Source organism: Capsicum annuum, chromosome 10 (assembly GCF_002878395.1).
Source record: "Capsicum annuum cultivar UCD-10X-F1 chromosome 10, UCD10Xv1.1, whole genome shotgun sequence".
Lineage (NCBI taxonomy): Eukaryota > Viridiplantae > Streptophyta > Magnoliopsida > Solanales > Solanaceae > Capsicum > Capsicum annuum.
Window position 1 is genome coordinate 20,779,744 of NC_061120.1, and position 11,893 is coordinate 20,791,636.

The 11,893-nt window shown below is 37.0% G+C and overlaps 1 long non-coding RNA gene across 1 annotated transcript; it reads left to right on the plus strand.

Moving 5' to 3' along the window:
- Positions 1-2,464: 2,464 nt before the first annotated feature.
- Positions 2,465-4,185, plus strand: LOC107852101. The gene is made up of 3 exons (XR_001669281.2): positions 2,465-2,530; positions 2,847-2,960; positions 3,946-4,185. It is a non-coding gene; the product is annotated as an uncharacterized LOC107852101 (long non-coding RNA).
- The last annotated feature ends 7,708 nt before the right edge of the window (positions 4,186-11,893 follow it).

Here is an 11,893-nt window from a genome sequence, read left to right on the forward strand (position 1 = left end):
TAAATGAATTTCATATTTTTGCAAGTGGGTCTGTACCCAAATTATATTATTTTGGAGAATATGAATTGATAAGTTGTTCAAGCTTTGAATTGCATGATTATTTAGCTTATTTATGATTTGAATTGATAATTCAATGCACATTTCTATATTGATGTGATATTTTTAAGGGTTTCCAAGATTGGTGTCACGAATTAAGCTTTATTGTGAAATTGTGATCCTTTAAGAATATACATGCCTTAAGTCCAAGAATGAATTGTTGATACTTTCTAAAGTGTTTCAAGAAGTGTATTAATATTTCCATGCTATTAAAGTTTTAAAGCCTATTGGTAATGGTCTACCAAAGTTTCAAGAAAAGAGTTGATTTTAATCCTAAGCTAAGAAAGAAAATCCACTCCATTTGATTTAAGCTATAGGAAAGCATAGTTGGCTTCCATTGCATATTTCTGAGTTGTTTAAGGTGGATTTTTCTTAAAAGTTCTGAGCTTAAGTAAGGGAGTAGTATTTAGCACCGAGTTGGGCTTGATTCTAAGGTCTCATGCCCCAGAACTATGAGCCACCATAGGATTTGATTTACCCCAAATGGATTAAGCTAGTGATTACTAAAAATAAAAGGTTCTACTCCAATGGCAAGGATAGAACAGCTCTCCCCAACATGGGCAAGACGTCAGACTCCATGCAGCTCACATAGTTTATGTCGGTTAGAAGAAACTCCCAAGTTTCCTAGAGTCTCAAGTCTTAAAGTTATTAAGGTTTTAAGTCCTTGAGTTTCAAAGAAGTTCCTTATTTTTAAAAGACTAAAGTGCATGTTCTAAAAGTTGTTGTTTTAAGAGTTCAACTAGTTTACAAACTTGAGGTCAAAGAAAGAATACAGATTTAGAATAAAGTGTAATGGCTCATGTGAATTATACTACATGTTTCATTATTCATGATTTATGAGAGTTTTATTCAAGCTATGCGAGTCATCTACAAAACCATGTATGTTTTCTGTAAAGATTTATTGCATTGATATTTAGTTGTATACACCCCCATATACTCAGTACATTCTCAAGTGTTGATCCACATATATGTCTATGTGCTATATTTTCTCATAATGTAGGTTCAGGTGCTCAGTCCCAGTAGCGTCACTGATCCCGAGTACCTTTATCTATACCTCCACTGTGGTGAGTCCTCATGGTTTAAGGACCTATCTCCAGACACTTCAGTATTTTTAATAGTTGTTCTACTACTTTTAGTTCAGTTCGAGTCAGTTGGGGATCTGTCCCAATGGCTCTCTAGTTTGTTGAGTAGTAGAGGCTTTGTCAGACTAGATGGTCAATATATTTAGATTTACATTATTTTGTTACTTTTACAGTACTCATTCGGATTTCAGTTAGACATGATATGACATGATTCCTTATTTTGTTCTTATTATCTTTAAGTAAGCTTTATAATAAGTAGCAAGCTCAAAGGGTTAGCTTGGGGCTACTTGTAGCCTTTAGCACCATGTGATGCTTTGGGATAGTATTTCGGGGCGTTACAAGCATTGGCATGGCTCCATTTGAAGCTCTATATGGAAGGCAATGTAGATCACCTATTTGTTGGTTCGAAGTTGGCGAGACATAGGTATTAGGTCTAGATCTAGTCCATCAAGCTGTCGAAAAGGTTAAACTCATAAGAGAGCGATTAAAGACTGCCCAAAGTACACCAAAATCATATGTAGATGTGCGACGTAGATAATTATTGATTTTGTGTTCTTGAAGGTGTCGCCTATGAAGGGCGTTATGCGATTTAGGAAAAAGGGTAAGTTGACTCCCAGGTATATTGGACCCTACAGAGTTATTCACAGAATTGACCAGGTAGCCTATGAGCTAGAATTACCTCCAAAGTTAGTTGTAGTGCATCCTGTATTTCATGTGTCTATGCTACGTAAATGCTTAGGAGAGTCGCCTCGCATCATCCCTATAGAAGGTATTGAACTTGCTGGAAACTTATCCTTTGAGAAAGTCCTCATGGCTATATTGGATCGGTAGCCCAGAAAGTTGTGATCTAGAGATATAGCTTCAGTAAAAGTGTTGTGGAGGAACCAGAACGTAGGAGAGGCCACTTGAGAAGTATAAGAAGATATGAAAACTAAATACCCTTATTTATTTCAAAAACTACCAGAAGGTTCTTAAATTACTTTTCCCTTTACGTGATCGTTAGTGCTATTATAATTTGTTCTATTGACATCTGATTTGTTCTTGATATATTTAGGTACATGACTTGTGCCTATGAGTCTTGATATTTGCATGGAAAAAATGTGTGGATTCGGAATATAAGGTAAGTTATATGATTAATTATGACCTTTAATTGTGTGTAAGGCCAAGAGGAGCCTGGTGTACTATTGTTTTTGAGTTTAAGGCCAAGAGGATCCTCGTGTGTTATTTGTTGAGTATTATATGTGTTGTGATGCTCTATGAAGTGTATTTGGTTGTATTCTGGCTAGCTAACAGGTACCCGATAGGCCTATTTACAAAGGAAACTCTAGCAAATTTTTTGGAAATTCTAATAGGTAAATTCTCTATCCCTTTCTCAAATTTGACTATAAATAAGTATCTTGGGGATGTTCAATTTATATCTTTGCACTACTACTTGAATTGGGTTCATGGGAAAAAGGGGGAAACTAGAGAATTTTGAATTAAGAAGAGCTTTTGGGAATTTCTATCGTTTGGGTAGTTTTACCCTTGAAGTGTATAAGTTAGAAAAGTTAGAATCTATTTCATTCTTGTTAAGGGAGTCGATTAATTCGGAACATAAGTGAAGGTTATTGAGATAAGTTATTGAATGCTCCTACGGATTACTTATGGGCATTTATGTTATTGTTGTAGCTAGTCAATTGCCTTTTGGATAGCGGAAGTTGGTGGTTGGAAAGATAAAAGCTATACTCCCGCAAGTAGTGTCATTTGGGAACCTGCATACCATCGTAGCTAGCAAGCACTAAGGTATGTAAAGCTAAACCCTTCTCGCCATTAAGACACCACCCTACATCATGTACCCCTTCCTATTAATGTTAATATAATTTTCATGAAATACGGAAGTAGAATCTTTATATTGCCTTACATACCATTCCCTCGCCCTACCATCAAGCTTATGAGTATCTATCTTTCCCTTTTTGTGTTAAGTTTTCATGATACGTCCATATTATTAAAAAATTTTGTACTTGAAGCCCTTACAAGTTAGGAGTAAATAATAATAGCATAGTTTTACCTGTATATAGTAGCTAAACGATCATTATCGTAACTCAAATGTCACAGGCCTTTAAGGCATTATTTGATAAACATTAACGATGGACGGGTACATAGGTTTGGCTTGACATATCGCTCAACGTGATTCTGTGCACAGGATCGAGACCAGACCATTATAGCAAGCGTAACCACTGGGCGTACCCACCTTTGTGGCATCATTTGTATTTAAAGTCAGTTGGAACGTCATGTATTGGCTTTCTATGACTCGAGCTAACATATGACATATATGGCCTGCTTGCAGACCCTCATAGTGAGCTCCTGGGCGGGGGCTCACTATGAGATTGCCTTCCTAGATATAGACTGCGATTATAGTTACACATATGGGATCATAGCAATAATTATGTAAGCAATATATGCTTTACACTTGCCTCAGATTGCCTTCGGAAGTCTATCTTGTGATCATTTGTATGACTTGTAGGACAAGTGCATCACCTAGACAAAGTATAAGTTCTATATTATAATGAACATTTTTCTAGATATCATGTATGATGCTAATAAAATTAGTGCATAAGCTATTATTTCATACTGTATAGGTGTTACTTGTTGGCTCATACATTTTTCACTTTACCATTTGACTCATATGAGCTTCAGTATTTATCTAGTTGTTATTCTGTCTACTTTCATACAGGTACATATTGTTTATATACTGATGTCTTGGGCCCACTATGTTTTAATGATGCAGGCTTCGATCCTCCTGATAGCAGACGTCCACGTTAGGCTCTTTTGTCATTCCCAGCTGGTAGTTTGGTGAGCTCCAACTCTCTCTGGAGCCAGTTTATGCCTACTATTTTTTATTGTGTACAGATCTCTGGTTAGGCATGACGGGCTTAATGTCAACTAGTCATTTGTAGTATAGTGTATTAAACTGACTAGAGGCTTCACTGACATCGTGTAGTATTGTATAGTTTTATTAATGTAGCTCTCTCGTGTATATATGCAAAGCTTGTCGATTGTCTTACCCGTCATTATCTTATAACCTCACGTACGTCGTAAAGTGCTTGTAGAGTAAGTGTATACGGTTCTTGTCCGTCATTATTATTTTGGGGCGTGACACTTTGTTTGTCTAATTTTGGCCTTTCTAGTTCCGACGTAGTGGTTCTCGATTATTTTAAAGCTGATTGCTTTGAATTATTTAATGATTGTTTTGTCTACTATCTTGCATATCATTGATCATTTTGTCTAACCCCTTCAAATTTGATGGGGAATGACAAGAATTTCCTTGTCGTTTGTGTTGTTAAAAATAATTAAGCAAGCGAATTGAATAAACTTTTGTCATTTATTACGGTGTTTCAAAAAATATACAACAGTAGCAACATATTTCTTTCCTGTATGATGCATGATGAGGCTGAAAATTCTTAATCCCGTGCAATAAAGTGGACTATGATTTGGTTAAATGGGATATCACATATCGCCAACAACTTCAACACCTACACATAAGTAGAGAAGTATTTATGATTATCATACAATGTCGTAGAATCAAATACAAATATACAATACAGATTAAGGAAAGAAAAGTCACACCTTACTACAAAAACTCATGTACTGTGGGTTGATTACTTATGTTTGCATCATTGCCTCTACCTCCTCTACTAGCACACACCCCACCTTCTCTACTACCTCTATAGCCCCGTCTGCCACCACCACTCCTACCTGAACTGCTTTGTCCCTCCTTGTATACATCATAGTATCTAGATCCCCAACTCTTATCATATCCGCGGTATGCGTATTGATGCGATGATCTATTTCTATTGATCTGGGGCCTTCCACTGTACCGCACTATTTTTCTGAATCGGAATTCTACACGGTGCTCATGACCCCAGAGGACCACAAGCTAACCCATGACTGATATCTGTACATGTAACTGCATAATATACGTATAAAAATGTGGAAACATAAACTAAAAGGCCATAAGGTTCAATCTTGAATAATAAAACGTCTGAATTAGGTGGGATCACATTACCAAAATAAGCTAAAAATACAAAAATTTGAATCTGAAAACTCTGTAATCATCTGAAAGCCTCTAAACTGTCTGAATAAGGAGTTGAAGGAACATGTCTCCAACTAACTCCTTAAACTGAAAATAAACTAAAATACTGGAATAATAAATATAACGATCATGTCCTCGAAAGATGAGGACTCACTGCTAACTGAACCGCTACTGCTGGTCTGGAATTTGTGCCTCAGAACCTATGGTGTAACATAAAATAAAGCACCATAGAGCGAATGCATCATTACAACTAAAGTACTGAGTATACGTAGGGTAAGGCTAAGTGCATAGGGTTTATATGCATAAACATGCAGACTAATATGAACGTGAGAATACATACATACATACATACGTAACTGCTTCTGAACTCGTGGAGATATTGACTACTAAGTCTGAATACTGGCATCATGACTTTATCGATACTGAGATACTGAATAGATGAATGACTATTTCTGACAGTTCGAATTATGAAGAACTGATCTGATTGACCATGTCTAACAGTCTTGAAACTGAATACTAATAACGTAAGCTATGACAACTAATTTAACTAATATAACTATGATTATCGGCCTAACCGATGTAACTGATACTGAGTGACTGTATCTAACAGTCTAAATCTTCTAATAATGATTAAGAGTGACTAAGCTTGAGATCAAGCCTAAATAACGAGTGATCTCTGGAACTAATAATGAGAATACTCAACTAAATCTGAGATTGAGATCAAGCCTATCTGATGGGAGATCTCTAGAAGTACTGATACTGAATAACTCAATGGGAGACCAAGCCTATATGATGGGTGGTCTTTAAGTCTGTGAAACTATCTGAGTTCCTTACTGAGATTAATAATTGTATCTGACAGTCCTGATTTCTGATTTCTACTCTAAAGACTGATACTGAAACTGTAACTGTGGTATGTATTCATGTAACCGACATGTCCCATGCTAAGCTGACTGGGGTCCAATCTCTGCCCTGACTGGAAAGGTGTCAATACCATACCACCAGTAAAGACAGCTGTTGTGGATTCAGTCCTAATCTAGTAGGTGACTCCTGGGATCAGTCCTATACATATAAATATGCTAACGGATGACCCCTGAGTATGTCAGTCCTATCTAACGGGTGACATATCGTACCTACGCTGGCTACGTAGGATTTGGAACTTAGGGATTTTTTCTAAGGATCTCAGTCCTCACTAGCGGGTGAGTCCCCATCCCTAGGATCGCTCGGTGCTAAATCCTACTCCCATCTGAAAGACACTGAACTGAACTGATTAACTAAACTTACTGAGTTCCGTGACTGATGGAATACTACTAAGTTCATGAGATTTCTGATAGTACTGACTTATAGAGATTACTGAAGTTACTGGGTACTGATATTACTGAGATTAACTAAGCATAACTGAGATTACTGAACTACTGAGACTACTGAGATTTCTGAGTTACATGAGTAACTGAATTCTATAGATCATGGCTTGACTAAGAGTATCGTGACATCATGTCATGGATCTAGGCACACAACTATATTATTCGGGTGCAAGTACCCCCAGGACTCGATGGAAGGAAACTGACACACATGACTGACTTGATCATAAGGATGGAGTCCACAATTCACAATATCATAAGTAGGGGATTTCATACTACACATGATTGTCATATTCTTAAACATGAAATATAATGCATGTAACATGTACATATTTGCATGGTTGTAGTTTCATAAGCATTCCATATCACAACAACAATACATAACAACTTGCATGGAATTCATATTGAGTCATAAGGGATAGAGCATGGACTTGCTATTTGGGTTCTACTGAGCTATATTTCATGATTTCTAGTCTCTTAGGTATTTTATCAAACACCTTGCATTCACTCTTTAAGGCATAGGTGTATTCACAAATTTACACCACATTAATCCACCCAAATTCGTGATTTCCAACTACATGATCATAATCTTCATGAAAATTCATCAAATTCTCATTCTATAGCACAAACAACAAACAAAAACATGAGTACAACCATATCACCACAAAATATTCATGATTTAGTAATCAAAGATTGATTCTTGAACTCCACGGACGAAAGGAATCTGTGGATAAACACTACGCATACCTTAGAAGGAAGATTCTTGATGATTGACAGAGGAATTTCCTTGAACTTGAATCTTCTATGAATACCCTATCTTGTGTTCTTGAGAGGATTTTGAGATAAAGAATATGTTTTGGTGAAATAAGGGTTTAATTCAGTGTTTAGGCATTATATAGGGGTAGAAAAGGGACCATTTTACCCCAAAAACAAACTGTTTAAGTCACCTGGACACCCACATGTGTGGCTCACACTTTATCATACACCTTAGGGTGTGTGTCGTACATCTTATCACACATATTAAGGTGTGCGTCGCACTCCTTATCGCACACCTTATGTCAGGCGACGTACTCCACTTTACAAAGTCATAACTTCTTGCTCGGGTGTCGGATTTGGGTGAAATTGGTATCGTTGGAAAGATAATTCTATTATCTACAATTTAGTAAGTCTAAATCTGACAAAACACCACATAAACATTGAGTTGTAATCATTCAAATATGACCCTTGTGAAATCAAATACTAAAACTTGATGGATTCAAAAACTCTTAGCTTCCATTACCTTAAGTGACTCATATGAACATGCTTAACACATTATAAGCTATATTATCGCTAGGATACTCATTGTAAGTCAGCACGCAAATATGAATCATAGGATATGAGGTTTCATATATAGAAAAAATGGTTCACTTCCTAGCTTAGAAACATACGGGGTATTACAATATCTTCCCCTTGGGAACATTCGTCCTCTAATGAGACTGACTGATAGGGGAGAAAGACAATTGACATGAGTACTGAACATGAATGACTGAACATGATTTCATGGCTGACATGACTGAAAACTGAGCATATCATACTGTACATGCATATCTAATGCATGGGTAGCTGATTTATGAATGTAGGATTAAGTGTTCCGATAAATTGAGTTTCTCAAACTGAGAATGCATATCTGACGCTGAACTGATAAGTTGAATCCATGCATATCCGATGCATGATTATATGACTGACATGATGCATGAATGCATGACTGAAAGTACTGATAAGCTGACGATGCATATCTGATGCGTGAATATATGATTGAACTGACTCACGAACATGCGACTGAACATGCAATGGTAAAGGCACTAAGATTGAACTGAAACATGAGAACATGACTGATTCTGCTACGTGACATATAGACTGAACATCATGAACTGAACTAAACCTCTGAATGCTTAACTTACACCTGAGGTCTAACTTGAAGGTCAACTTATGAGTACCCTCTATTCTAGATTGAATTCATTATGCAAGGAGAAACTGAAGGATCTAAGGCATGTGAGCGTTAAGAGAAAGTAGGGTATCTCCCTCTTGGGACGCTATGTCCCTCTAAGAATGCTTACTTTACGGAGATACTGGGTGATGCACAGGGCATCTACAAACTAGATTATAACTAAACTTTGGGGGTCTGAAACTAATGCATGAGATGGACTGAACTTGCAACTACTAGGAGGTTTTACCTTGAAATAGTTACATTCTCTAAGATTTTGGATAGCATGAATAGATGCAGGGATGAGAAAACAAGCTACAAAAATCTGACGGCTCACTGGCACGACATGAATACTGAAAGAAGAGAGACTGTTCCTAAAACATCTTATAGCCTCTTGTACATAAATGTGGCATCCAACACACCTATGCACAAGACTCTACTAGATGCGGCTTTCAGACTTTCTAGGACTCTATTGAACCTTAGGCTCTGATACCAATTTTGCAACGCCCCAATTTTCTAAACCAGAATGCTACACGGTGCTCATAACCCCGGAGGACCACAAGCTAACCCATGACTGATATCTGTACCTGTAACTGTATAATATACATATAAAAATGTGGAAACATAAACTAAAAGGCTATGAGATTCAATCTTGAACAATAAAATGTCTGAATAAGGTGGTATCACAGTACCAAAACAAGATGAAAATACAAAATCCTGAATCTGAAAACTCAGTAATCATCTGAAAGCATCTAAATTATCTGAATAAGGAGTTCAAGGAACATGTCTCCAACTAACTCCTTAAACTAAAAATAAACTGAAATACTGGAATAATAAATGTAATGATCATATCCTCGAAAGATGAGGACTCACTGCTAACTGAACTGCTACTGCTGGTCTAGAATCTGTGCCTCAGAACCTATGGTGTAACATAAAAGAAAGCCCCATAGCGCGAATACATCAGTATAAATAAAGTACTGAGTATACGTGGGGTAAGGCTAAGTGCATGGGGTTTATATGCATGAACATGCAGATTAATATGAACGTGAGACATATATACATACGTAACTGCTACTGAACTTGTAGAGATACTAACTACTAAGCATGAATACTGGCATCATGACTTTATCGATACTGAGATACTGAATAGATGAATGACTGTTTCTAACAGTTTGAATTATGAAGAACTGGTCTGATTGACCATGTCTAACAGTCTTGAAACTAAATACTAATAACGTAAGCTATGACAATTGATTTAACTAATATAACTGTGATGATCGGACTAACTGATGTAACTGATACTGAGTGACTGTATCTAACAGTCTAAATCTTCTAATAATGATTAAGAGTGACTGAGCTTGAGATCAAGCCTAAATAATGGGTGATCTCTGGAACTAATAATGAGAATACTCAACTGAATCTGAGATTGAGATCAATCCTATCTGACGGGAGATCTCTAAAAGTACTGATACTGAATAACTCAATGAGAGACCAAGCCTATATGACGGATGGTCTTTAAGTTTGTGGAACTATCTGAGTTCCTTACTGAGATTAATAACTGTATCTGACAGTCCTGATTTTTGATTTCTACTTTGAAGACTGATACTAAAACTGTAACTGATGTATTCATGTAACCGACATGCCCCATGCTAATCTAATTGGGGTCCAATCTCTGTCCTGACTGTAAGGGTGTCAAACCATGCCACAGGTAAAGACAGCTGCTGTAGAGTCCGTCCTAATCTAGTGAGTGACTCCTGGGATCAGTCCTATACATATAAATGTGTTAACGGGTGACCCCTGAGTATATCAGTCCTATCTAATGGGTGACATCTCGTACCTACGCTGGCTACATAGGTTCTATAACTTAGGGATTTATTATAAGGATCTTAGTCCTCACTAGCGAGTGAGTCCCCATCCCTAGGCTCACTCAGTGTTGAATCCTACTCCCATCTGAAAGACACTGAACTGAACTGATTAACTGAACTTACTGAGTTTCGTGACTTATGAAATACTACTGAGTTCATAAGATTTCTGAGAGTACTGACTTATAGAGATTACTGAAGTTACTGAGTGCTGATATTACTGAGATTAACTAAGCATAACTGAGATTACTGAACTACTGAGACTACTGAGATTTCTGAGTCACATGAGTAACTGAATTCTATAGATCATGGCTTGACTAAGAGTATCGTGACAACATGTCATGGCTCTAGGCACACAACTATATTATTCGGGTGCAATTACCCCCAGGACTCGATGGAAGGAAACTGACACACATGACTGACTTGATCATAAGGATGGAGTCCACAATTCACAATATCATAAGTAGGGGATTTCATACTACACATGATTGTCATATTCTTGAACATGAAATATAATGCATGTAACATGTACATACTTGCATGGTTCTAGTTTCTTGAGCATTCCATATCACAACAACAATACACAACAATATGGAATTCATGTTGAGTCATAAGGGATAGAGCATGGACTTGTCATTTGGGTTCTACTTAGCTATATTGCATGATTTCTAGTCTCTTAGGTATTTTATCAAAAACCTTGCATGCACTCTTTAAGGCATAGGTGTATTCACAAATTTACACCACATTAATCCACCCAAATTCGTGGTTTCCAACTACATGACCATAATTTTCATGAAAATTCATCAAATTCTCATTCTATAGCACAAACAAAAAACAACAACATGAATACAACTATATCACCACAAAATATTCATGATTTAGTAATCAAAGATTGATTCTTGAACTCCACAGACGAAAGAAATCCGTGGATGAACACTACGCATACCTTAGAAGGAAGATTCTTGATGATTGACGGAGGAATTTCCTTGAAATTAAATCTTTTATGAAAACCCTAGCTTGTGTTCTTGAGAGGATTTTGAGAGAAAGAATATATTTTGGTGAAATAAGGGCTTAATTCCGTATTTAGGCATTAAATAGGGGTGGGAAAAGGACCATTTTACCCCCAAAAACAGACTATTTAAGTCACCTGGACACCCACATGTGCGGTGCACACTTTATCGCACACCTTAGGGTGTGCGTCACACATATTATCGCACATATTAGGGTGTGCGCCGTACACCTTATCGCACACCTTATGTCAGGCGACGTACTCCACATTGCAATGTCATAACTTCTTGCTCGGGTGTCGAATTTGGGCGAAATTGGTATCGTTGGAAAGCTAATTCGATTCTCTACAATTTGGTGGATCTAAATCTTCCAAAACACTATAAGTCAGTACTCAGTAATCTCAGTACTCAGTAACTTTAGTAATCTCTAAATGCTGAAGTTTTAGTATTTGA